Source organism: Hyalella azteca, unplaced genomic scaffold (genome assembly GCF_000764305.2).
Source record: "Hyalella azteca isolate HAZT.00-mixed unplaced genomic scaffold, Hazt_2.0.2 contig8971, whole genome shotgun sequence".
In the NCBI taxonomy this organism is placed as follows: Eukaryota; Metazoa; Arthropoda; class Malacostraca; order Amphipoda; family Hyalellidae; genus Hyalella; species Hyalella azteca.
Window position 1 is genome coordinate 2520 of NW_025939052.1, and position 26447 is coordinate 28966.

At 39.9% G+C, this 26447-nt stretch overlaps 1 long non-coding RNA gene across 1 annotated transcript; it reads right to left on the bottom strand.

Moving 5' to 3' along the window:
* Positions 1-3150: 3150 nt before the first annotated feature.
* Positions 3151-12078, bottom strand: LOC125178341. Its single transcript, XR_007156864.1, has 3 exons — positions 11924-12078; positions 4040-4155; positions 3151-3304 (listed from the first exon to the last, which is right to left on the bottom strand). It is a non-coding gene; the product is annotated as an uncharacterized LOC125178341 (long non-coding RNA).
* Positions 12079-26447: the final 14369 nt, after the last annotated feature.

Below are 26447 nucleotides of genomic sequence, written 5' to 3' on the forward strand. Positions count from 1 at the left end.
TATTCTTTAGAAACCTTTTGATCGTGGGAATAGTAGGAACGTGTTAATAAATTAAAATTATACTAACAAGAATAACAATTCTTCGTTATCAAAAAGTGAAATGAACATAGATTATTTTGTTAATAGTATTGTTAAGTAAATTGCCATAAAAGTCGATTTAAGAACACGTATAGGATATTTATATGAGCCAAGGAAGCATTCAATGTAAGCTAGCTGCGCGCATGTGATAGACATTTACTTAATAGTACATGAAAGCCGAATAGATGCAAGTTGAATGAGTCTTCCCATTGATGGAATTCAAAAAAAATTTTTTTTTTTTGCGAAATATATACAGAATTTAAATTTTTAAGAAGAAGTTTTAAATTACTTGTAACTCAAATTTGTGTTATTAAAATGTCACTACTAAATTCTTTTACTATAAAGAAAATACATGAATAATCAATAGTTTATGCACGCATTCCGAAATATTTTATACGAAAATGAACAGAGTGGATTATCGAATGAAAATATTTTAATGATGTTGACGTTTGATGTCAAACATGTCAATAATTTCATAAGATATTGGATTTGAAATTATCATTAATAATTATATAGTCATTAAATGAATATCGAATTATAAATGATTATAATTATTATATAATTATAATTATATTGAATGCTTATAATTGACGCTTTTCAATAACAATAATATAATCATATAACAATAACCACCTAGCGCTCATTAAATAAATACCGAATTATAAATGACGAGCTTATAATTAACGCATTTCAAAAACAATGATAATATTATCATATAAGAATAAGAACCTAGCGCCCTCTTCCAGGTGATGGTGGGGGGCGGTACGCCCCTGGCGCTGCAGGGCAGCGACAGCGACTCCCCAACCTTATTAACATATTTATATTAACATAATAAAATCAACATATTATTAGCATATTGATATTATCATAATAATATCAACATTATAAAATGTACATTATATTTATATATTATATCATTATATTTAAATTACGACAGTAACATATCCTTAATAGAAATAATTTTTTTTATCCGTAAACTGGTTTATTATAGTAATTTTGCTGAAGATTATCTAGCATGTAAATTCCTAAATTTTCTTCTCTGCTAATTTTTGCGGTGGTTAATTATTGTACCTTTGTTCCTCTTCAATTATTCCGAGTACATTATTGCATATGTTTGTCCTCCTGACAACGTTTAGTTTAACTTTCGATAATATTTAATTTTTCTGTTCAAATTTATTTTATTGGTAAACTTTCAACAATATTTGAAGCGCAACGAGACGCGTGTCGATGAGCGCCATAAAAAATAAATTTTCCAAAGCGCCAACAAACTGTCAGGGTCACCGTATGGTCGCCCCAAAAGTAATTTTAGCAAAAAGAGTTGTCCTTATTCTGCACCGTAATAATCTCTTTAAGGGGAGCGTCTGGGTGTTTTTGTAACTCGGTTATATACGTACGGATCACTTAGTAATTTGATACACGTATGTAAAACAGAATTCTAAGACTTTTTTGTTCGTGTAAATTTTTCGAAACAAAACAAAGAAAACGTGAAATTCTTAGCAAACGGCCAAAAAGGGGGTACTGTAGAAATATATATCCTCCTAGGATTTTCAAGCTACGACATCGAAATACATATCATTCGATGCGTAAAGACCATATCTAAAAACTGATTTTTGTGGTTTTTGTAATTTTTCATTTTATGGTGGTGGGGGAATTTTTGTAAATTTTTTAAACAAATTTCCGATTTTGCCCAGCGCCAGCCACCCTTTTAGCGGAATAAAATTCAAACTAAAACGAAATTAGAAAACAAGATAAACCACTTTGTAGAACTTTTCTTTGCGCATCGAATGATATATGTCTCATTGTTGTAGCTTCAAAACTGTAGCAGGAGATAGGTTTGCCGTGAGAGAGTTTTTCAGTTTTCAAATTTATCAGTAGAGGCGAAAAACTGCCGCGCGCTATGTAATGGAATGTAACGTAGCTTAGTTACCGAAAATAAGCGTTATCTCTCTTCAAAGTCAGTCAGCGGTCCATAGGACGACTACATAAACACCTTCTCGCATGATGGCTGAATGGTAACTGAGCTGCAGGCCCAGTGATAGCACATTTAAAACTGACTGGCCGGAATTATCCCCCTTGACTTTTGTTAAGGGACTCCACCCCCCTCCTCCCTTTCGGGATCTGTCGTGAACGCATAAATGAAGAGAGATGGTTCTAGTACGTACTGTTCGATGCGGCAGAATGTAAACTTTACGATGAGCATAAAACCGGAAAAGACGAAAATTTCGATTTTGGACCTAGACGCTCCCCTTAACTGCCAAATAAGCACCTTAACTGATACGTCTAACTGCCAAATAACCACCTTAACCGCCAGGGTCGCGGTATGGTTGGCCGCCGCTGCCGCGTTCGTAGCCAGGCAGGTGTAGTCGCCGGAGTGTCGCTCTGCCAGTCTCTTGAACAGCAGCACCTGGCGTGACGAGAACGCGTTAGCTTACGTCACACGTCTACCTTAAACGTAGATGCGATATGTCTACCTTCTACGCAGATGTGATACGTCTACCTTCTACGCAGATGTGATACGTCTACCTTCTACGTAGATGTGATATGTCTACCTTCTACGCAGGTGTGATACGTCTACCTTCTACGTAGATGTGATACGTACGTCTACCATGTTCATAGATGTGATATTTAACACTTTAAATGTTTACAATATTATTGCATAAAATATACAGGTATAAATATTTCATTCGTTTTTAAATATTATTTAGAATTACTTTCATCTTATTGAATAAATTACAGCTAAACGATACAATACTCATTATTCCGAAGAATTAAAATATTAAAATGGCAGTCACCTTTTATCCGCTCCTTATCGTTAGATTACACTTTCAATTCGATTGCTAAAAAGGTACAGAAAATATTCAGGAAGAAATACAGGCATGACTCACTGAAGAATACTCGCTGATCTGTTTGACGACTCTGTCATGGTCGTGCTGGAGAGGGGCGCCGTCCTTAAGCCATGTCATCGTCATGGGCAAGTCGCCCCCCGTCACGACACTTCCAATAAAATGTATTACTAATTTTTTATTTAGTATTCTCAGTCAACTCACTGAGGAGTACTCGCTGAGTTGCCTGAGTTGCCTGGCAGGGTCAGGGTGTAGAGGGCGGCCGTCCAACAGCCAGGTGAGGGTAAGGGGAAGGTCTCCTGATGTCACCACACAAGACACTTGACTGCGGCTACCCTCAGTCTGCTCCGAGGGGAACCTGAAGCCTTCGATCTTTGGGGGTCCTGGCGAGAAGATGGAAGAGATTTAGACTAAAAAAATTACACATGAAAATGAGCAAACGAACTGCAAAATATGAATAAAAAAGTGCATCTTGGCGAGGTTGTAAAGGTGAGTAATATGATGGATGAATAAGTGAGTCAAGGGTGAAGTACAAACATAGTTTCGTAGTTCAGTGCAGCAAACAGTATATATATCATTATTTAATTGCTGGAAATGGTGCTAGTTCCACTAGTGCACCACACAGCAGTTATCTCACTGGTCACTAGCAGGTGGGTAGTGCTAGTGCCACTAGTGCACAACACAACAGTTATCTCACTGGTCACTAGCAGGCGGGTGGTGCAAGTGCCACTAGTGCACCAAACAGCAGTTATCTCGCTAGTCACTAGCAGGCAGGTGGTGCTAGTGCCACTAGTGCACCACACAGCAGTTATCTCACTAGTCACTAGCAGGCGGGTGGTGCTAGTGCCACTAGTGCACCACACAGCAGTTATCTCACTAGTCACTAGCAGGCGGTTGGTGCTAGTGCCAATAGTGCACCACACAAGAAGTTATCTCACTAGTCACTAGCAGGCGCGTGGTGCTAGTGCCACTAGTGCACCACACAGCAGTTATCTCACTAGTCACTAGCAGGCGGATGGTGCTAGTGCCCCTAGTGCACCACGCAGCAGCTATCTCACTAGTCACTAGCAGGCGGAAGGTGCTAGTGCCACTAGTGCACCACGCAGCAGTTATCTCACTAGTCACTAGCAGGCGGGTGGTGCTAGTTCCACTAGTGCTAGTGCAGGTGTAGAGGCCGCCGTCTTGACGCTGCACAGAGCGCACAGCGAGGCTCCCGTTGGCCAGAGACTCGAATCTGAAAAAAATCATCGTACGTCGCCGCGTCCGAGGCGCCCAGTTCGTTGACGGCGCGCAGGACGACGCAGTAGCGCGCGCTGGCGACGAGTGACGTCAACGTTGCCTGCCGTTGCCATGGCGACGCGCTCACGTTGCCAGCTGCCGCTGAGGCGACGTCGCCGGCCCTGTCAACGCTCCCGTCAACTGGCAACAGGGGAGACAGATGTAGACAGGCGAGTGGAGTGTTGACAGGCGAGTGGAATGTAGACAGGCGAGTGGAATGTTGACAGGCGAGTGGAATGAAGTTAGTTCCACAATGCATATCTGTTAATTATGAAATGAAAGTAAGAATAAATTGCAAAGTGCTTCATATAATGACAGATTTAGTGATGAAATGCTGCCGTTAAGACCTGAGGAAATAATGCAATATAATTCTTACTGTCGTACTGGAGCCAGACTGTGGCGGCCTGTGGCAAAGTCCACGTGATTTTGGCGCTGTGGCTCGTGACCTCAGCCACGCGCACGTCGGACGGTGGCTGTGGTGGCTCTGTGGACAACAGAAATGAAATAATGAACCTGATCAAGTTCATTCATTGCGGTTATATTTATCACTATTGAGCACCAGGAATAAAGCTTGCGAAGCGACGTGTGGTAGCGTTAACATTACTGTTTGTTAACGGCAAGAAGGCGGCTTTTAACTCTGCAGTCGCTACTGTTAGGAGTGAACAACGAAGATACACAGATAATGGTTATTAATGTCGAAATAATTAAAATGGTTTCAAAGCATCCCTTATGATAAGTTTTCATATCCTAATCTTAATCCTACATCGACCATGAAACCTTCCTATTCGCGTGATCTTTTTAAGCCACACTTGCAGCGCTAGAGGAGGGAGTGTTGAGACAGAAGATTCTTCTAAGACATTAAGAAGATAGAACTTATAAAGACAAATGAGAAAAACATTGTATCCCAGAGGCAAAATCCACCTTATCTTCTGGGAAAACTTTTTTAATTTCTCTCTGAAAAATAACGATATTTATTGCAAATATTGAGCAGTAATTGAGCAGTACCGAGGACGACGAGAGTGTAGGTGACCGAGTGGGAGCCGTGGGGGTTGGTGGCCGTACAGCGATACTCGCCCCCGTCGGGGGATGACACCCGCGACACCCGCAGCACCGAGGACACTCCCCCACCGGGGACGGGGGGAAATGCTGAGGGATAACCCCCGTCGGGGGATGCAGCAGTGAACTGCTCCCCAGGGGGGATGAGGGTCTCTTGCACCGAGAAGCTGCGGGATGAAGTGCATGTTAGTTTGTGGTGCACCGGAGCCTGGGGGAAGCTGTAACTAATTATTATCTTTTTATGAAGTTGAAATGTGTATAGATTAACAAAGATAGGTACTAGCTTCAAATTAAATGAACAATGCGCCTATAAATGAACTCACCGGGAACCTGAGGGCAAGGGGAGGTCGCCCCCCCTGGTCCAGTGGAGGGAGAGGGGAGGGTCGCCCTCCCCTCGGCAGGTCAGCGTCACCGCCTGGCCGCTGAGCCCCGTCACCCGACCACCTGGCGACACCACCTTAGCGCCAGCTGGGGATATAAGATATACAAATGAACGGTCATTATTTAATGGGGGTTGGTGGCCGTACAGCGATACTCGCCCCCGTCGGGGGATGACACCCGCGACACCCGCAGCACCGAGGACACTCCCCCACCGGGGACGGGGGGAAATGCTGAGGGATAACCCCCGTCGGGGGATGAAGCAGTGAACTGCTCCCCGGGGGGGATGAGGGTCTCTTGCACCGAGAAGCTGCGGGATGAAGTGCATGTTAGTTTGTGGTGCAACGGAGCCTGGGGGAAGCTGTAACTAATTATTATTTTTATGCAGTTAAAATGTGTATAAATTAACAAAGATAAGTACTAGCTTCATATTAAATGAACAATGCGCCTATAAATGAACTCACCGGGAAGCTGAGGGCAAGGGGAGGTCGCCCCCCCTGGTCCAGTGGAGGGAGAGTGGAGGGTCGCCCTCCCCTCGGCAGGTCAGCGTCACCGCCTGGCCGCTGAGCCCCGTCACCCGACCACCTGGCGACACCACCTTAGCGCCAGCTGGGGATATAAGATATACAAATGAACGGTCATTATTTAACATTTAATTAATATAATTAAATGTTGCGTTCCATGTTGAAACATTGCAACGTCACCCGACCACCTGGCGACACCACCTTAGCGCCAGCTGGGGAAAATAGTATTTTCTGATGAGCGATGATTATTTTACATTTAATAATATGAAATGTGACATATATGCAATATATATGAAATAAATGTTGAATTCCATGTTGAAATATGACAAGAATGAACCATTTGAAGCGGATGTAATATTAGTTGAATAAATGAAACGATATGGAAGCAAATACATATTTATATTCGGAACTGTAAAGATTGGCCAATGTTGACATTATTTCTATATATTTCATCTGTCTTTTCTAGCGTTTTTTGGTAACGAATAATAGATTATGAACACTCACTTGATAACACTGATATTATTGTATGGAATATAAAAAACAATAATTGGTAAGATTATCACTCTCACCGTGCACGGTAACCCGTACGTCATCCCCAATGTCCTCCCCAACCCCGTTGGAAGCCTCACACCGGTACCACCCCTGGTCCCGCTTACTGAGCTGTGGGAACACTAGGGTCCCATTACCGGACTGGTAATGCCCAGATACCGGCTCGTGATAAGGGATGCCGGATGACGTCACTATAGCGTTCAGAGATATGAAGTCCTTTGCTTCGGGACCTGGAATAATTAACATCATTTAGAAATAATTATAAGGAATTAAATCCTGATACGAAGCGGTTTAATTTTTAACTGATTTTCTTGAATATATTACTTTTCGTCAATTGTAAATAGTCGTGCACTGAATTAATTTGATGTGTAAACATTAAATAAGAAAATAAATGTATAAATGATGTATGATAGAATCATAATGATTATTATATAAGAATAACCACCTAGCGCCCTCTTCCAGGTGATGGTGGGGGGCGGTACGCCCCTGGCGCTGCAGGGCAGCGACAGCGACTCCCCCACGCGCCCCTCACCCCCCCGCGGCGCCTCCGTCCACACCGGCGGCACCTGAAACATTTGTTCGGATATAACTTAAGTGTGGTGTATATTTCTCCTTAATTACGGAAGAATTGATGTATATAATTGGAAGATTGTTATATTTTCTGGTTCCATTTCATCTACTTTACCTACCGCATTATTCGCAAGACATATTTTCAAATTTGAGAAATTTTGAGTTCATTTTGGCGACACTTTAAATACCCACTCTCTGATGATGAACCACAACAGTGGTAGCTCACTCCTAACGAACGAAGACGCTAGCTGAAGTATCAGCTTTTGTGAGCAAATACATAAAAATTCTGTCAGGCATTATACCGACCACCGCTGCGTTATTAGTGTCGTATATTCTGCCATCAGTAGTCACATTGAATGCTGCGAACTCCGTATGTACCTCTGTATGTCTCTCTATGGTTGCCCCGTCATAATCTCCTTAAATGCCAAGGTCGCCGTATGGTCGGCCAGGTTTAATCTTTATAGCTGTTGCTCTTAGGCTGTCCGAAATAATCACCTAAACAAGTAATCTCCTTAACTGCCAAATAATCACCTTAACTGCCAGGGTCGCGGTATGGTCGGCCAGGAATTAATCTTTATAGCTGTTGCTCTTAGGCTGTCCGAAATAATCACTTAAAATACCAAACAATTAATCACCTTAACTGCCAAATAATCACTTTAGCTGCCAAATAATCACCTTAACCGCCAGGGTCGCGGTATGATTGGCCGCCGCTGCCGCGTTCGTAGCCAGGCAGGTGTAGTCGCCGGAGTGTCGCTCTGCCAGTCTCTGGAACAGCAGCACCTGGCGACCGAAAATGTAATATGAACAAATTTTTGCTTCCAATAAAATGTATTAATAATTTTTTTTAGTATTCTCAGTCTACTCACTGAAGAGTACTCGCTGAGTTGCCTGAGTTGCCTGGCAGGGTCGGGGTGTAGAGGTCGGCCGTCCAGCAGCCAGGTGAAGGTGAGGGGAAGGTCTCCTGATGTCACCACACAAGACACTTGACTGCGGCTACCCTCAGTCTGCTCCGAGGGGAACCTGAAGCCTTCGATCTTCGGGGGTCCTAGAGAGACGATGGAATAGATTTAGACTAAAAAAATTATACATGAAAATGAGGAAGAGATTCACACATGAAAATGAGCAATTGAACTGCAAAATATGAATAAAACAAGTGTATCTTATCTTGGGAACGTTGTAAAGGGGAGTAATATGATAAATTAGTGAGTCAAGGGTGAAGTTCAATCATAGTTTCGTAGTTCGGTGCAGCAAGCAGTATATATATTAATAGTTAATTGCTGGAAATGGTGCTAGTGCCACTAGTGCACCACACAGCAGTTATCTCACTAGTCACTAGCAGGCGTATGGTGCTAGTGCCACTAGTGCACCACACAGCAGTTATCTCACTAGTCACTAGCAGGCGGGTGGTGCTAGTTCCACTAGTGCTAGTGCAGGTGTAGAGGCCGCCGTCTTGACGCTGTACAGAGCGCACAGCCAGGCTCCCGTTGGCCAGAGACTCGAATCTGAAAAAAATCATCGTGAAATATAAATAATTTTTGGTATTTTAGTTCAAATCTCAAAAAGGCGGTACGCCCCTGGCGCTGCAGGGCAGCGACAGCGACTCCCCCACGCGCCCCTCACCCCCCCGCGGCGCCTCCGTCCACACCGGCGGCACCTGAAACATTTGTTCGGATATAACTTAAGTGTGGTGTATATTTCTCCTTAATTACGGAAGAATTGATGTATATAATTGGAAGATTGTTATATTTTCTGGTTCCATTTCATCTACTTTACCTACCGCATTATTCGCAAGACATATTTTCAAATTTGAGAAATTTTGAGTTCATTTTGGCGACACTTTAAATACCCACTCTCTGATGATGAACCACAACAGTGGTAGCTCACTCCTAACGAACGAAGACGCTAGCTGAAGTATCAGCTTTTGTGAGCAAATACATAAAAATTCTGTCAGGCATTATACCGACCACCGCTGCGTTATTAGTGTCGTATATTCTGCCATCAGTAGTCACATTGAATGCTGCGAACTCCGTATGTACCTCTGTATGTCTCTCTATGGTTGCCCCGTCATAATCTCCTTAAATGCCAAGGTCGCCGTATGGTCGGCCAGGTTTAATCTTTATAGCTGTTGCTCTTAGGCTGTCCGAAATAATCACCTAAACAAGTAATCTCCTTAACTGCCAAATAATCACCTTAACTGCCAGGGTCGCGGTATGGTCGGCCAGGAATTAATCTTTATAGCTGTTGCTCTTAGGCTGTCCGAAATAATCACTTAAAATACCAAACAATTAATCACCTTAACTGCCAAATAATCACTTTAGCTGCCAAATAATCACCTTAACCGCCAGGGTCGCGGTATGATTGGCCGCCGCTGCCGCGTTCGTAGCCAGGCAGGTGTAGTCGCCGGAGTGTCGCTCTGCCAGTCTCTGGAACAGCAGCACCTGGCGACCGCAAATGTAATATGAATAAATTTATGCTTCCAATAAAATGTATTACTAATTTTTTATTTAGTATTCTCAGTCAACTCACTGAGGAGTACTCGCTGAGTTGCCTGAGTTGCCTGGCAGGGTCAGGGTGTAGAGGGCGGCCGTCCAACAGCCAGGTGAGGGTAAGGGGAAGGTCTCCTGATGTCACCACNCATAGTTCAGCTAGAGGAGCATAGCATTCATGTCGAATCCACGCGTCACTATGAATTCAAATCGCTGAAAATGAAAATTTGAGCATTTGTATCCAAATTCGCTCAATTATATATACACGTAGCGGCTGATTTCTAGTCTGTATTAAGGGATTCAGCATGAAAAGCCGTTATATAGTGACTTGCTGATGTATCTTTAGGAACTCGTAACTTTTTTCATGTCAGAGGACCAGGATTACCTGCTATCATCAACAATTTTCCACGAAGGAAACAACGTTTCAACCAACCGAGGCATGTCGTCACAAAATGCGACGAAAATTTCAACAATGATACTCACGATTATATCATTTGTTGCTTCATTGCTTCAATGACTTCATTTAGAGAAACTAGGAAACTACTTCACTGTCTTCCATTCAGGATTAGAAGATTTTAGGAACGATTTTGTGTTGAGAGGAATGTCTCTATTGTTCGGTTAACATTGAGTCTTCAAAGTCAATTGATGTCGCTTGCGAGAGCAGTCACGCGGTCTGTGATTTCAAATGTTTTCCAGTACAAAGTCCACAAAATCCCACTTGTCCAAGTAAAAAAACGTTAAAGGCTGTCTCTTATACACATCTAGATGTGTATAAGAGACAGGAACGTGTGCGGCTATACATGAGTATTGCGTGCTAAGTAATCATTAATTCTACAATTGCTGCTACAATTCGTGTTATTATTATTGTTATCGTGTTTGCTAAAGAGTTTTAGAAAACTTATCGCGTTTGAGATAGTGTGCTATAATACTCGTATCGCGTTTTGCGATTGTGTTTGTTATAATACTTGTATCGTTTTGTTTATGGTGTTTATTAAACTCTATGTTATCGTGCTTGTTGTAATGCTTGTAATGATGCTTGCTATCGTGTTTGTAATAATGATTGTTATCGTGCATGTTTTAGTGTTTGTAATAATGTTCGTTATCGAATTCGTTTTCATGTTCGTAATGATGCTCGTTATCGCGCTTGTTATCGTGTTTGTTATCTTGGTGCCGCATTAGTGCTCAATGATGTCATCTACACATGAGGACATGTGAGCAGAAAAATATAAGGCAACTTCTCAAAACTTTATCGTTTTGTTATTATAAATCTCACCTTTTTGGCAACCACTCATACGCTGTAATAGATAACAAATGGCAGATGCAAAACAAAATTAAGAAAATGAAAATTATTCTGTTTCAGAAAACGGTAAAAACTAGTTTATATATAAAAAATTATGATTGCTTAAATTAATACCAAATGGCAGATGCAAAACATACTCAGAAAAATGAAAATTATTCTGTATCAGAAAACTGTAGAACTTATGTATATATATGAAAAAAAATTATGATTGCGTAAGTTTATATCGGAAATGATGTGTTTTTAAGACACAGTTAAAACATATGAGGCTTGCGGTACAGCAAAACTTTTTACAATGTGAGGAGTCAAAATAATTCTCTGATGGCTCCAATGCGTTCAGATGTTAAAAGGCTCCCGTTGGCCAGAGACTCGAATCTGAAAAAAATCATCGTGAAATATAAATAATTTTTGGTATTTTAGTTCAAATCTCAAAATTAACTAACCAGACAGTCGATTTAATAAAAAATATGCTAATTTAATTAAATATTCACATATATATGTTCACGTGTAATGCAGACATATGGCTGTATTTTAGCGTGTTTTAACGACACATCAATACATACGCACGTGTTTAACATAGACAAGTGCATTCATAGATGCATGAACTATTGGAAACATAAATACACAATTGTAATGCATTTCACGCTTAAAATATTATAAAAAGCGAATACCGATCAATTACATGCGAGACGATACAACAAAGTTACTTAAATAATGGTACTAAAATCCGTAGACTTCGCAGTATTACATGGGTCACAATTTTGACATTGTTAAAAGGTCAACAGTTATTTGGGTTGGAAAAAATGGGCATTAACTTATATGGGAGCATGTTTATTCAAAATAATATTCTCCACTTTTACTTACTTTTTGGAAAACTTGATCGCTTCGCCATCTTTAGTCCACGAAATTCCTACTCCAACCGAGGAGAAGGCGAAGGATCCTCCAGGAGGGACAAACTTGGTAGTCCTGCAGGGCACCACCACAGCTTCTCCTTCCACCGCCGTCAAGCTCGCAGTGTCTGCCCCTTCTGAAATTTATTTTAGATATTTATCTCGACCGTCAAATAACGTTTGGGTGACTACCTGAAAATATAAATTACATGAAAATGCAATACAATTTCAAGAAAACTGATGGTCAAATTATTTATCATCCTTTGTGCGACTCAGTCTTTAAATACTAAAATTTAATGGAGATTCGTACGCTTACAATATTCTTTACTGATTGTGAGAAGCTATATATATAATTAATATAGTTAAGGCACAATGTTTAAACATAGCAGTAATGATGGCTGGAGAGTTAAAGAATTATTCACTAAACATTCATGGCCAACCGTTGGCCATCCATTGGCCACGATAATCCTCTCAAGACGACGCCGTAGGATAGAGCAACAAGAGCAAACACAAGGAAACGCTCAGCAAGATAACGTTTTTTGGGCTGCAATCGCGCTTAGGAAATAAAGATTTTTGCAGGCTGTTATCAGGGAAGCAGCGTTCGTTGAGCTTCTTGCTCTGTGTAACGCGTTGTAAGTAACATGGAACGGGCTGAAGTGGCTGTTTTGTTGTAAAACTAAAATAATTTTTTGTCAACTGAGCAACTGGCTTTCACTAAGTTTGTTTAACCGGTTTATATTTTTTCTTGGACACGGTAGTTTTTTGCAAGCTGGTTATAGAGTATTAGCGATTGATATGAATGAAGACACTTGATTGAAATGAATTTGAACTAACGTACGAGAATAGCTTATCACTTGTGAACCCACTACATTACAGTTTTTCTGTCCTTTACACTAGCAAAATATATTGATTTACTTATCTTTTATAAATAGGTTACGAAAAAATGTGGTTATTACTATCAACAAAGCAAAATTGAAAACATTTGATGATGATTGCAATTTACTGAAGACGTGTTGAACAGCTTAGCAGTTAACTGGTGTGACGAGTAACTTATTATTGAACGTGTGCGGCTATACATGAGTATTGCGTGCTAAGTAATCATTAATTCTACAATTGCTGCTACAATTCGTGTTATTATTATTGTTATCGTGTTTGCTAAAGAGTTTTAGAAAACTTATCACGTTTGAACGGTACAGCTAAACTCTTTACAATGTGAGGAGTCAACATAATTCTCTGATGGCTCCAATGCGTTCAGATGTTAACGAATTTCTTAAAGTGGTGAAATATCTTTTCATAGCACAATAAAATTAGATGCATAATAATTCACCGGCAGCTGAAAATTTTAAATCCTTTCTAGAAAGTCAAGCCCCTGAACCTCATTCCTTCCCTTGCACGGCATATTGACTGAGCAGTCAAATGAATACATAATTAAAATGTAGACAATATACATCATTAAAATATGATCTACAGATATTATCTCCGGCGGTCTTTCCACTCCTCAACCCAACAATATATCTGGGTTGCGCTGCCCTCTTTTTCCCCTCACAAGGATCATGCAGAGGGGAATTAGACCCTCAAGTGAAGCACTGTCGTAATAATGGCCGGCGAGCAGGGATTTTTGCCGCACTCAGCTCACTCATTTCATAGGAAGTAAGAAGAAGCGCCCGAGCCCCTACGTTATGAGCTGCATTAGAAATTTAAGGATATTCTAAACCGTCTCATGAGCACCCGGTGAATAGGAAACAGAAGGCTGCCGATTTCATTTAATATTTTTCTTAAATTATTGAAGGTTCTCATCCCATGCCTCAATTTCTGATCCTATGGCGGAATAGTTCTCTGAATTTAGATTTCATCGAATTTAATAATAAAAGAATTAGGCGCCAGCAATTTACCACTCGATCAGAATTTCTAAATTCTCTTGAATAAAACGACATATGTTGAGAATGTATACTTTTTTAAAGCACTCACCTGGCGCTCCGTAGGTCCCAGACGTTTCGTAGACATTCCTGGCCGAGCGTCTCAGGTTGAGAAGAGGCTCGTACAAACTCTGTTGACGGGACCAGCGTGTACTGTTGTGCTCTACATGATGTACACGCTCCTGGAACTCTGGTGCACGTTTGTGCGCATTTTGCACCCGTTGTAATGGCTGTTGTACATGATGTACCCTCTTGTCTGTCAACCATGGGTGTTGGACTTGTTGTCCAACACCGCCATAATTAAGGCTGTTATCTGGGCACCTCGTCCTTTTAGGGACCTCCAACGAGGTGCCTAAAAGGTGTCTCGGTACAGCATAGTTTGCCTTCGTTGTTTTCATAGAAGAAAAACGCAGATGTTTTCGCTGCGACGATATCGGAGGATCAGTCCATACCTCGTTGATGGATGAGCCGAGCACCGAGGCAGCCGATGCAGTGCGGGAGTTTTCTTCGTAACGTCTTAATTTTGGCGAGGATTCTTGTTGCTGCTCTGAATTGGATGAGAAATTATTTGTAAATTCATTTGAATTTAAATCTCTTCCTCTCGATTTGTGTGAGAGTTTTGGCTTATTTGGTTGTTTAGAAGAGTTATTCATGTAAGTTTTCGAGTCTAAAACTAATTTATAAGGATTTATTCTAACTGCAGAAGACAGTTCAGATGAATGCCGGGGTTTATTGATAAAGTTTTCATCCTCAAATTCCTCTTGCGAGAGAGAGTGTCGAGTGTTTACTCCGTATTTTTTCAGGGACAGATTTTTTCTGAGCATGTCACCGTCTTTTTCCATCACTAAAGCCGTCTTCGAGTTCCCTGTCAATTGCGTTGCCAATAGAGACAGAGACTTGCCATCTGTCAACGTCGCAGCTATTGTCGCTCTGTCACCTTTTTCTGCAAGTCGCGACAGAGAATTCTTTGTCGATGGGAATAACATACGAGGAAAATTGGATAAATCGTCACCTTGCGATGATAGATCGCCATCTTGTGATGATGGATCGTCACCTTGCGATAATAGATCGCTATCATGTGCTGATGAATCGTAACCTTGTAATGATAGATCGTTACCTTGTGATGATGGATCGTCACCTTGTGATGATGGATCGTCACCTTGTGATGATGGATAGTCACTTTGTGATGCAAGATCGTCATCTTGTGACGATGAATCGTAACCTCGCGATGATAGATCGTCACCTCGCGATGATAGATGGCCATCTTGTGATGATGGATCGTCGTTTTGCGATGATAGATCGTTACTTTGTGACGATAAATCATCTCCATGTGATAATATATGGACACCGTGTGATGCTAAATCGTTATTTCGTGATGATAAATCTCGCATATCTAGCAAATCCCTCTCAGCTTGCACAATTTCTGATTGATTGTAACTTAGCGAAGAATTTTTCATATGAACCCTCAAATTATCACATTTAATAAGAAATTTGGAATCATTCCGTTGCGTAGGAATCGTAAAATAACCTACTGGCAAGGGAATATTTGCTCGCTTGCGAATAGCGTCCTCATGTGATCGGATTTTTTTCTTTTCAGATTCACGATCCAAGGGAATTTCGCGCATGAATTTCCCGCTCGTTTTTTTGTCCGCTGGCATTCCAACCTCAATTGCTGTCTGGAATAATAGATTCCCAAGCTGTTTGTGTAATTCATCAGAGGAGATTCCCAGTGCCGTATCTTCTTGCGTTGTTCCCGATTGGAATTTGGGCGGACGTTCCTGGCGATTCCAAAGTAGCTTTTTAAGAATTCCGCGGGCAGCGGATGTTGTTTCTAGGACATTCCAGTCCGTTTGTTGGGATTGGAAACCTGCAGTGGAGTTGCTGTGTTCTCTTTTTCTTGATGAAGACGCGAGGGGTTTTGTTTCCAATGTTGTTGTTCTACCGAATTCTGTCGGTGTTACTGTTTTGACGAATTTCAAATCTGCAGCTCTTGTATTTGCTTCGTCAAATTCTATTATTTTAGGTGCCGCGGATGCGAGTGCAGTCGATGTGATTGTTATTGAGTCCCCCGGGTTGATCAGACCCGCAGAGATCGTTATTTCGGAAGTAGATGAAACTAATGTTTTTTTCGTTTCAATTGAAATTGTTTTTGTTTGATTGAAGTGCGCTAGTGCAGTTCTGCTCACCGTTGCTACGTTGCTCCTCTGAGCTGATCCCATTCTTTTTTCCCGCTCAGTTCCAGCCACTTTTTGTAATTCATTTGCAGATTTTTCCGTCGTCGTCTTCTCTTCATTATTCGCTGATGAAATGGTGTTTAAAAATTGCAGTTGTTCAGTGTTTTTTCGTACCTTCATTTTTGCCACATTCCTGGTTGCCATAGTTCGGTTTTTGAAGGCTCCATGTGAAGACTTACGTGTGAAATATTCATCTAGTCTAACCGTTGACAATTCGTTCACAGTTGAAATTGTTGCCAATCTAAGATGGCTGAAGTCAGGCGTTGTCAGGCTGGATTTCGACAGATCCTCATCAACGAAGCTTGTTGCCTCCGTCGTTGTAGGGATGGTCATCATAAGCGGCGGTTTCAATGTCTCAAACTTTGATAAGATTGAGGGGCTCTTCGATGGCACTGTGGAAACTGGTGGCTCTTTAGCTGCCACTAGAGGCAGTGTATCCACTAGTGGTACTGCTGCTCCGGTAGGTGACACAGTAGTTCTTACTAGTGACTGAGTTGTTTCCACGAGTTGTACATCTGCTGCGGTAGATGACACAGTAGTTTTTACTAGTGGCTGGGTTCTTTCCACTAGTGTTATCGCTGCTCTGGTAGACGACTCGGTAGTTCTTGATAGTGGTAGAGTTGCTTCCACTAGTGGTAATGCTGCTACTGCAGGTGACGTAGAAGTTCTCACTCGTGGTGGTGTTGCATCCACTACTAAATGAGTTTCGTCTTCTAGTGGCTGTGTTGCATCTACTAGTGGCAGTGTAGATGTCATTGAAGGTGCCAACACTGACAGCAACAAAAATATCGTCAGCAATATATATGACATTTTTGTAGCCATTGTTGACACAGGTTTTCCCTTTAGCGGCACTCTAGCGGTCATTAGCTGCACTTGTGATCAACCCTTTGTTTTATCTCAGATAATTTTATTGTCATCGATCAAATTGTAGTTTTTATTTAGTTTTCTTTATCAGTGACGCTGATGACGCTCATGTTAATTACACTACTCCAACATTGGCTGCCAATAAGCGTGGTCACCTGCACAGGAAAAACATGTATATTAATGCAGTGATCTAATAAGACAGGAAATACGAATACTGACAAGCGACGGCTCACAAGTAGAAACCTTATGTAGAATTTTGTAAAAGATTTTAATTCTTATGAGACAACAAACCTCATTATAAGTTTTTATAAGTGCATCAAGTAATTGTAATGCGTCATGTGATGCACCAGGTTGAAAACAAGATTATTAACTCGATACATTTCGATTTTCTTGTCTGCAATATTCTTGGCAATTCTTTAATTTTTCGTTTATGATATTACTTCTCAGTGCAACTTTCTCATATTTTGTTAAAATAAGTACAGGGACACAAATTGTTTCTTGAACATATTACAGGGACAGTCTCAAATATATTCAACTGCGATCCATTCATCAGCATCATGAAATCATAGTAAATGCAGACAACAAACACAAACTCTATAATCACTGAATAAATAGTAAAGCAATCCTAGATTTACTGCAAACTCATATCACATAAATGACCGAAATTCGCTGAAGAGAAGGATTAAATTTTGAATTAAATAATTATATAAACTAACACTCACACAGCCAGCTAGCACTCAACAGAAGTACACACTAAACACAGACACTCTGCACTCAACACTCGGCGCATTATGCCTAGAGCCCTCACAACCGGAGCCTCTCATTGCACTACAGGCTTTTGTACATTAATAAACTAAAAATATATAATAATAAACTAAAGGTAATGAACGAAGTTTTAATGCTGACAACCACGCAATTAGGATATAATCATAAAATGAATCTCTGATTGAAACTCACGGAAGCGTGTTAAATTAGACGATCAAGCAAGAGATACAGTTAAAAAATAATTTTAAAAAGAAAATTTACAAGTAACATTAAGAGTTGAAATCAAAATTACCAATTGATGCGCAAAAACGAGAGTATATTAAAGAGATGTGACTAAATAGGAGGTACTAAAATTTTAATAAAATGTTGAGTCATAAATTTCAATATAATTTAATGAAAGAGGAGCTGACTGTTTCGCTAATAGCGAATATTCGTCCAGAGAGCAAGACAAGTAAAAGCTTTTAGCTCCTTCTAGTGACGTGCATTAAATATGTTAACTTAATTGCCTGGTGGCTGTGATGTTGCGAGTCAGGACAGGCGTGTGAGCGTCGCCTAATTAAGAGCTGCTTTACGAGGCATGACCTCTGATGATGTGAATACCGCTCTCCTTAGTGAGGCGTGAATTAAAATGATAAACATGATGTTATTTTAATGAGGGGCATTTCCTGATGAAGTTGATACCGCTGTCCTTAGTGCGGTATGAATTAAAATGATGAACATGATGTTATTTTAATGAGGGATGTTCACTGATGGTGTAAATACCGCTCTCCTTAGTGAGGTATGAATTAAAATGATTAACAGGATCTTATTTTAATGAAGGGTGTTTCCTGATGGTGTGAATACCGCTCTCTTTAGTGAGGCAACACCTCTTTAGTGAGGTAAGAATTAAATTGATGTACATGATTTTATTATAATGAGGCATGATCCGCGATGAAGTGATTACCGCTGCCCTTTGTCAGGCATGAATTGCTATATAGGCTATATTTCAGTTTACTTTCATCAGTCTTAATGAATATCTTGTCAAGGATATCCCGATTCGATAAGTATCGTGGATTCGCAGCCGATTAGCTCCAATCAATTCTAGGTGACAAGTTTCAAACTTATGTACGCACTCAAATTTAATAAATTAATAAAATATGAATTTAGGTGATGAAAATCGGGCTTTCCCAAGGAATTAATTTATTAGTATATTTTTGCCAAGCGCATCAATCAAAAGTTTGAAGTGGCAAGCAAACATGCACTGATGCTTGCCATTGGTTGATCGTCTGTCCATCGCTATGAAACATAAAATTGTTTTCTTTTTAATAAAGCCAACTTTTACTGCATGTATATACGACCCTATGATAACTAGCGCTCCAGCTGCTAAGCTATCTCGCGCGCGTGTATATATGATTTCTTTGTGTATCCAGGAATGAAAATCTAGACAAAATTGCTATAACATCATCAAATATTTCCAAATCTAATCACTGCAAAAATATAGTTCCTATATTTACCATTTAACTCGGACAAGACAAGAAGAAAGCGTAATCTCTAATTGGATTTCCGGCAATCGGGGCAATCAGCGGGCGTTCGCAAGCCCGAGCTGCTTTTAGAGTTGAGCACAAACTCAATCTTCAATCTTAGCAGCAGAAAAACATCGGGGAAACAAGTGTGTCTATTTACAGCCAATATAAAATGAGCCAGCATTTAAGACATGGGAGCCAATAACTGCTTTAATTCTTGCGTTTTCAGGGTAAATGTGATTTGTCTACTAAAAAGTGACGTATTTGGCGCAAGTTTCGTTATAAATTTTGTAAAGCGAAACCTAAATTATTACTTGATTATCTGTAAATATTTTCATTTGTTCTCACAAAAAAACACAAAATATTGTTGCAAAAGAAAATTATTGTTTTCTGAACTTAGACAGCAGCTGCCACTCATTGTTCATCTCTCTGCATCAGCCACTTGGTCTTAGGCACTCAATGCCAACTACTCAGCACTAAATCATCAATATCAGAAGCATTGTCACAGCCACGCTGTGCTAGCCCCTGGGTCCCACACACGGTGTGCTAGCCGTTAGGGATCCCTAGAGAACACATACCCAGAGTTCGTTTAGGGACACCAACCCAAAGCTATGCTGCAAGCACCACCTTTGACGACTACCAAGCCTCACCCACCAGCGACACCGATAACTGTACTGAGCTTCTCTAGGTTCGAACCCACGGCTAGCTTCTCATATCGGTGCCGCTAGCCATTGCGCTACAGTGGCGGTAACCACAGCAACACAGTGACGGTATCACCCCAGTTTTCAGACAATATCACCCCCGCGGTGTCAGGATGTTAGCCAATCGGGATGCTTTCGGCCTATTCCTGTCAGTCCCACTCAAGCCACTCGGTACCGCCACTCTGGCCACTCAAACTGTCAAACTAGCGGCGGTTCCCGGCAGCCGTTCAAAAACAGCCGCCAAGGTTCGGGAAGAGATAGTGAGAATGGAGTGGGAAGAAGAGGGATGAAAGGGAAGAGAAGGAGTGGGAGAAGGATAAGAAAAGAGAGGTGTGGGAAGAAAAGGAGTAGGAAAAAGATAAGAGAAGAAAGGTGGAGGGAGGAACAGGAATGAGAGAAGGATAAGAGATGAGAGGTGAAAGGGAAATGAGTACGAGTAGATTAAGAAAAAAGAGGTGAAGGAATGGAAAGAGATAAAGAATTTATGAAGTAGATAGGTTGAAATGAGTGAGAGAAGGGCGATTGCACTTGATAAGAGTTACTATCATGTTTGCAACAAAACCTGCCTTAGAGAACAATTCCTGCCTAATTAAACCAATATACTTTATAGTGATTATGTTTAGGACCAAATTATTTTTTGAAAAACTCCTCGGCATCAGGAAGGAGTCAAGGCTGGAAATAGCACATTTGCGGGCTCCGTGCGTCGGTCAACATGAAATATTCTAATTTCAAATTGAAATTTGAAATAATTCAGATTTCAATCGATCCTGGAATAGAAACCTGACTTTTACGTTTTCAGATTACTTACACGTGCGCTAACAAAATAAAGTTAATCATTTAATTCTGCGGCTCGATGCAGAAAAGTTTGTGAAGGAATCGGACGCAGAAGTGAAATTAATTCAGATCGATATCTAAAAAAAAAATTATTCAAACTTCCTTCACTTTTCACCTGGGTGAAAATACCTGAGTTTCTAGAAAAATGCTTGCCTAAATTTCCGTTACTTCTTACTTGGGCTAAATGTGAAAGATTCTAGAAAAACCCTTGCCTGAACTTCCGTTACTTCCTGCTGGAGTGAAAATAGATAAGCTCCTAGAAAAACAAGTCGGAATCATTTTGACTTCAAAGCCTTCATATTTCTGAGAAAAAAGAACGCTCGAAGAGCTTTCCAAAAGCCGCCATTCAAAATAAACTGAAATATTGTATTTGGTGACGTCCACACAGAATTGCGGAGAGAAACTCGACATTAATAGACCATGGCAAGATGTTTACTCAGCCCAACTCAATATGTAAATAGAGGTTGGAATATTGGCCCAGCCGGTGAAAGCTTCATTAAATAAATATAACAACTACGGTGGCTCAGTCACAGCATTGTGCTGTATACAAGAGCTTCTTGAGCAATAGGAAATGAAATTGTTTTAAAATTAGTTTGTGAAGTAGCTATTATTGGATATTTGTTAATAAATTGATTTTTTGAACTCAGCTTCAATCCACCATATGTCAAGAAACACTTTCGTTGTGAATGATATTAAAATTTAAAAGCGCAGAAATAAATCCTAGTTGTTTTTACTGTATCGTTGACTAAATTCACTAAGTATTGATTAAGGTATATTGTAACTGATGATTCGGTAAACTGTGTCTATAAAGTAATTGAAAATATAACCTTATAATGGTAACTAGAGTAAAAGAAGCTTCATCAGTCGCATCATAAATTTAAATCTGAATGCGAATCATTCATCAGCCCTCCAGACGATATTTTAGCGATTTTTCATCAATGGATGATATTCGCAGATGCTTGCACCTTCCAATAACTAAATTTTGAATAATTTTGCTTTAATTATTCATATTTTGATATCTGCATTCGGATGAAAATGTTTGTTTTGGCTTTTTTTTGTAGGCTATAATTAGCTAGTGATAATTGCAGTTTTATATTCTGGAGATATTCCAAAAACGAAACAAATTTTGTATTTTAAAAGCATTTCCTTAAAATGAACAATCAGTGGTAGCAATGATTTAATTTGAATCGATTACCGTTTTAAATCACATACGTAAAGAAAAATAGTGTTTGACTCAAATAATTATTGCCATTAGTGCACCATGAGATATCATGTCGATTACATGTATAATTAACGATTAAATTTCTCAATCTTTGATCATCGCGAAAAAGACCAACAATAATTGCCATTTATACTGCAGAATTATGAAATTGATCTTTTAAAACAATAAAAAATTAAAACTCAGCACCGTCCCACGCTGACTTGGTAATGTGACACGAAACTGAGAGAAAAAGTCAGTGGATGCTGATGTGACCCTCATTTTCCAGCGATGAAGTGAGGGTAAATTCCACCGATAACGCAAGTCGTGTGAACATGGATGAGCAAAACTAATTACGTGTATCTAAGATTATACGATGATCGTAAACTGGAATTCCTTGGCTGTGATTTGCAGGATTTTTCTGGAATGTGGGCTGGTATTAACAGAATTTACATGAAAAACATGATTGGAATAGCAAGTTTTGATAAATTATTTTTAATTTGCGTCCTTTGAAAATTCCAATTATATCAATTAAATCAAAGTTATTTCAAAGCAAACTAAGTTACGCGACTAAGAAATGCTGCGACTCAAAGCCAAAAAAATTCAGTACTTTACAAAATATACAAAGCAAAAACTATGTTGTCACTTGTGACTCCTTAAATTTGATTCAACGAATAATAATAAAGTGATTAAACAAATAATTGCAGATAAAAATTTTCTGTTGTAAAGTATGAAAGTAACGAAAAATTCAGTCCATTTTGACTCGTTCTACATTAATTAACGTCGGTGATCTGTGATGAAGCCAGCAGCATATTATTTCACAGGAATTAATATCCACGGTAGGGGCGCCCATGCGATGTTTTCCTGGAGCTGACAGGCAATTCTGGAACCGATTCATTCCGATTGCCGGGACGCGCATTGCGAGAGTTAAATTTCGACGAGTTATCAATAATGTTTATAATCATTACGGGGAAAATGCAGCCGGGAAAGTCAACCCCCGCTTTATAATCATTACGGGGAAAATGCTGCCAATCAACCAATCGCCTGTTGTTGCTAGTCGGCCGCCCAGCCTTCGAGAGCGACAAAAACACAAGTGAATATAACGCGAACACGAATTATGGCAGCGATGCTTAATTTTACTGGGAACGGGAATTAATAAATGAAAATGATGGTAAGATGGAAGAGGAATTAATAAGTGACACTGATGGTAAGCTTTAAAAGGCATTAATAAATGGTACTGATGGTCATGCGGAAATTGAAATTAATACATAGTAAAACTGAAGCTGAGATCAGACTTGAAATTAATTTAGACTGTGTAAGAAGAGAGTGAAGGTTCGATCGAAAATTATATCCTCTGAAGAATATGTTGGATAACTGGGGAATGAAATTAATTGCGGGCTATGATGGTGAGATGAGACCTGAAATTAATTAGAGGTTGTAAAGGATGAAATTAATTACGACGGTGCATGAATGCATTAATGGTTAAAAAGAAGCGGATAACAATAAAAGACAGGACAATAGCCCATTGCGACAAGCTTCTTTATTTATGATAGTGAATCGCTACTGAACATAACTAATAATGTATATAGTCCAGAGCAATCAGAGGTAACTAAAGTCAATGAAAGCTGTAAAACTGTTAATGCATATAAAAATTAGTAATAAAACTTATACAACGGATTTAATTGTAATAACTAAAATGTACTCCCACAGTCATTCCGATCCGTAGGAAGGCTTGTCGAGAAAAAATAAAAATTCTACCAAATAATATAAACAGTTGGCCAATTTAGGAATAATTATCAACGGGCAAAGAATAATTGGCTGATAGGGTAATTTTGAATATTTAATAAACAAAATATACAAATTGACGTCAGGAAAGGACGTTCGGCAAGAAAACCAAGCCTATGGAAGCGTCGGGGAGGAGGGGGAGAGACGGGAGGAAATGGGAGTGAGGGAAGGAAGATGGAAGGAGGGGGAGCGAGGGAGCAGGAGTAAGAGAGGGGAAGAAGGAGGAAGAGAATGTAGGAAGGGAAAGAGGGAGAGGAAGGAAGGGGGGAAAAGAGGGGAGGAAGGGGGAAGAGAGGGGAGGAAGAGGTGTTGCTGAAACAATACCATGGGGCAGATCCCAACAAGTGGACACAGTTCCAGCATTACCGGCATCCCGTCTTCCCTGCCGAGGGGAAGGTTTATTTGGGGGGAAGGAAGTGGAGGATCTGAAGTAACCCCACACCCTCACCACAACGACGAGCGACAGTAATGAAAATATAGGATTTATTTCGGTGTACATTAACGCTGGGTATCTGAAATAATTCTCGGTAATTTTCTATCGTAAATTGGTCACACGGTTGAGTTATTCATTAATCCTTGATTTATAACTCAAATTTTATTATTTAAATTATATAATTTATAATTATAATTATAGAATATAAAATTTTAGGATGTTATTCATTTCGCATAAAAAAATAGGTTCATTTGTCGCTTTTTGTTTCATAGAGTTCAAATATTGAAATATATAAATATTCTGACCAGACAGTAAAAAAATTATTGTTATAGATATATGACTAAATATCTTCATATGAAATAATTATTTAGAACGTAATAGGTGATAACATTTTTATAAAGATGAACCTCTGGCCAATTCTCCAGCAATTGCACGGAACGAACTGGGTAAATAATTGAAAAGTATACATACGGGAAGTTTTAAATGCACTTTAAAGTTTTTAGAATACAAATAAAAACTTCATGGAGCGAACGTAGAAACCTTTTGGTGAGGAAGATTTTTGTGGCAAGGGCCTTTTAATTTTACGTTCCTCTGAAAATTTCTTTTCGGTGGCAACTTTTGTGAAGACAGATTTTCAATCCTGAATTAAAAAGAGGAAAATGTCTGAGATGGACCGCTGAAATTAAAGAAACTTTTGCAATACTCGACGTCATTTTTCTAAAACATTTTCCGTGTAGCAAAATACAATTACCAACTTACGAGCCATACATTAAAAATGAACGATAGTTGAATTGTGCTTAGCGACATAAATCGAAAAAATTAGTGAAGTAAGCAGTAATAAAAGTATTAACAATCAATATACGAGTATTGACTGAAATGAAATTATGTTGTTTTCAATTAAAAAAACACTCAGAAGTAATAAGAAACAACAAGAAACTTACTGGCGTCATCATAAATTTTCGAACTCATTATTGGCATCTAAGTAATAGTTGATGAATTGGTTGATTGATTGATATTGGGATTATCTAATGCCATAAATTGCGCCGTGTTAATATAAGCTATAGTTTATACTAAATTACCAGTCGGTTGTACGTAATAATTTTATTTTTTTGTCTGTTTAAACAATAAACTCATTTCGGGTAGTAAAAAGAACTTCTAATTCATAATCATACACAGTACGGGTAGTTAAGTGAACAGACCGCGCTATTCCCCCGACACGCAGCGCTGAAGTGAACTGATCGCGCTATTCCCCCGACACGCAGCGCTGAAGTGAACTGATCGCGCTATTCCCCCGACATGCAGCGCTGAAGTTAACTGATCGCGCTATTCCCCCAACACGCAGCGCTGAAGTTAACTGATCGCGCTATTCCTCCGACACGTAGCGCTGAAGTGAACTGATCGCGCTATTCCCCCGACATGCAGCGCTGAAGTTAACTGATCGCGCTATTCCCCCAACACGCAGCGTTGAAGTGAACTGATCGCGCTATTCCCCCGAAGCTATTCCCCCGACACGTAGCGCTGAAGTGAACTGATCGCGCTATTCCCCCGACACGTAGCGCTGAAGTGAACTGATCGCGCTATTCCCCCGACATGCAGCGCTGAAGTGAACTGATCGCGCTAATCCCCCGACACGCAGCGCTGAATTGAACCAATTGTGTTATTCTCCTGATGGAAACGCCCAAGCCGCTAGGATAAAAGTTACAAGGCACGTAATTAGAGAACTTCTAACTTGTGCAATTTATCGGAGAGCGCAACGCTTGAGGAGAAGCCATCAATCGTTCTTGATAGCGCCAAAGACATCAGAAGCTTGAGGTTCCTTTTCAAGATTAAGAAACGTTAACGAAATTTCCTCCCCAACCAATCAACGTTCAGTTTATAAAAGTTCTTTCATTCGCGTACGAGAAGCTCGTGATTATGCTTAAACATACTCATAATTTAAATTTACTGGTCATTAGAGAATGAGTGAAAATTATGGCTTGCACGTAAACAGTCAAGCGCGTATTGATCTATCCGACAGGGTAATGCATGAAGCTTGCTTTGATAAACAGGGTAGCTTTTAAATTAGCCCTCTCAGATACTTTTGAACTTTTGCATTAGCTTGCTATACTTGAATATCCTAACATTCCTCGAGCATGCCAATTATTTCAAGCTTCACTTTAGAGTTAATTTCATGCTGTCCACATTATTTTGGTATTGCTGATATTGTTCGAATTTTTAGCAAGATTTTGAAGCAATAACTCTGATGATATTGATTAAATAATTAGTA